At 43.1% G+C, this 2,500-nt stretch overlaps 1 protein-coding gene across 1 annotated transcript in view; it reads left to right on the top strand.

Annotated features, from left to right (window-relative positions):
• The window catches only part of LOC120544990 (transient receptor potential cation channel subfamily M member 6-like), a gene marked incomplete at its 3' end in the record, with an annotated part of 24,815 nt that overhangs the window by 673 nt on the left and 21,642 nt on the right, over positions 1-2,500 (top strand).

The raw sequence follows: 2,500 nt of genomic DNA, 5'->3' as shown, positions 1-2,500 counted from the left end.
CCCTATTTTAGCGATGTAAGAGACATTCAGGGCCCTATTTTAGCGATGTAAGAGACATTCAGGGCCCTATTTTAACCATATAGAGACATTCAGGGCCCTATTTTAACGATGTAAGAGACATTCAGGGCCCTATTTTATATTTTACTCAGAGACTATTCCAGGGCCCTATTTTAATGATGTAAGAGACATTCAGGGCCCTATTTTAGTGATGTAAGAGACATTCAGGGGCCCTATTTTAACGATGTAAGAGACATTCAGGGCCCTATTTTACTGATGTAAGAGACATTCAGGGCACTATTTTAGCCTGATGTAAGAGACATTCAGGGCCCTATTTTTAGCGATGTAAGAGACATTCAGGGCCCTATTTTAACCATGTAAAGAGACATTCAGGGCCCTATTTTAATGATGGTAAGAGACATTCAGGGCCCTATTTTAACGATGTAGAGACATTCAGGGGGCCTATTTTAATGATGTAAGAGACATTAAGGGCCCTATTTTTAGCAGTAAGAGACATTCAGGGCCCTATTTTAATGATGTAAGAGACATTAAGGGGCCCCTATTTTAATGATGTAGAGACATTCAGGGCCCTATTTTAGCGATGTAAGAGACATTCAGGGCTCTATTTTAACGATGTAAGAGACATTCAGGGGCTCTATTTTGCGATGTAAGAGACATTCAAGGGCCCCTATTTTAGCGATTTAAGAGACATTCAGGGCCCTATTTGTAACGATGTTAAGAGCATTCAGGGCCCTATTTTAGCGATGTAAGAGACATTCAGGGGCCTATTTTATTCCGATGTAAGAGACATTCAGGGCCCTATTTTTAACGATGTAAGAGACTTCGGGGCCCTATTTTAGCGATGTAAGAGACATTCAGGGCCCTATTTTAACGATGTAAAGAGACATTCAGGGTCCTATTTTAGCCTTCCGGGCGATGTAAGAGACATTCAGGGCCCTATTTTAGCGATGTAAAGAGACATTCAGGGCCCTATTTTAGCGATGTAAGAGATATTCAGGGGCCCTATTTTAACGATGTAAAGAGACATTCAGGGCCCTATTTTAGCTACCATAAGAGAACATTCAGGGCCCTATTTTTAGCTGATGTAAAAGAGACATTCAGGGCACTATTTTAGCGATGTAGAGACATTCAGGGCTCTATTTTAACGATGTAGAGACATTCAGGGCCCTATTTTAGCGATGTAAGAGACATTCAGGGCCCTATTTTAACCATCAACTTCCCCCCCTTAGAGACATTCAGGGCCCTATTTTGTCGTGTAAGAGACATTCAGGGCCTATTTTAACCATACCCAAGAGCACATTCAGGGCCCTATTTTAATGATGTAAGAGACATTCAGGGCCCTATTTTAGCTTGATGTAAAGGACATTCAGGGGCCCTATTTTTAGGGCTGATGTAAGAGAAAGGGCCCCATTTAGGATTTTTTTAACCATGTAAGAGACATTCAGGGCCCTATTTTAATGATGTAAGAGACATTAAGGGCCCTATTTTTAGTGATGTAAGAGACATTCAGGGGCCTATTTTAATGATGTAAGAGACATTAAGGGCCCTATTTTTAATGATGTAAGAGACATTCAGGGCTCTATTTTATTGATGTAAGAGACATAGGCCCTATTTTAATGATGTAAGAGACATTCAGGGCCCTATTTTAGCGATGTAAGAGACATTCAGGGCCCTATTTTTTAACGATGTAAGAAACATTCAGGGCCCTATTTTAATGAGTAAGAGCTTGGGGCATTGGAAGCCAGGCGCAGGTGTGTTTAGGGGCGTGTCAAGTCCCACTTTACTAGTTTGGTTGGTAAAAAGGGTCTGTGCGCCGGGCGCCTGGTCCTAAAGGGTTGTACTTAGTGTCTTCATTAATCAGAGGTGTGTTTTGGGCGTAACATGCAATTAACCAATCAGAGAGCAGCTCCCATTCATCAACCAATCAGAGAGCATCTCCCATTCATCAACCAATCAGAGATCATCTCCCATTCCCTTTAAAAGCCAGGCGCCTTTGGACCTTGGAGCATTGCTGTTATGATGTAGGATTTACACCGTAATATTTTAATTTGTAATCTTCTGCATGTGTGTGTGTGTGTGTGTGTGCTGTGTGTGTGTGTGTGTGTGTGTGTGTGTGTGTGTGTGTGTGTGTGTGTGTGTGTGTGTGTGTGTTTGTGTGCTGTGTGTGTGTGTGTGTGCTGCTGTGTGTCCCTGTGTGTGTAACAAGCATAGTGTGTGTCCCTGTGTGTGTAACAACCATAGTGTGTGCGCGCTGTGTACGAGCCTAGGAGCATTTTACTAATGCTCTTGACTTTAAACCAGGTTTTTGTTGGTCAATGGAGCGATCACTTCCCGCTGCCTCAAGATAGCAATACTCCCAGAATGCACCTGAACACACCTCCCTGTAAGACCAGCACACCCAGAATGCACCTGAACACACCTCCCTGTAAGACCAGCATGCCCAGAAGTGCACCTGAACACACCTCCCTGTAAGACCAGGCGC

This window comes from Perca fluviatilis, chromosome 17, assembly GCF_010015445.1.
Source record: "Perca fluviatilis chromosome 17, GENO_Pfluv_1.0, whole genome shotgun sequence".
Taxonomy (NCBI): Eukaryota; Metazoa; Chordata; class Actinopteri; order Perciformes; family Percidae; genus Perca; species Perca fluviatilis.
The sequence above is the reverse complement of the archived record's forward strand: the minus strand, read 5'-3'. Positions and strand labels throughout refer to the sequence as shown.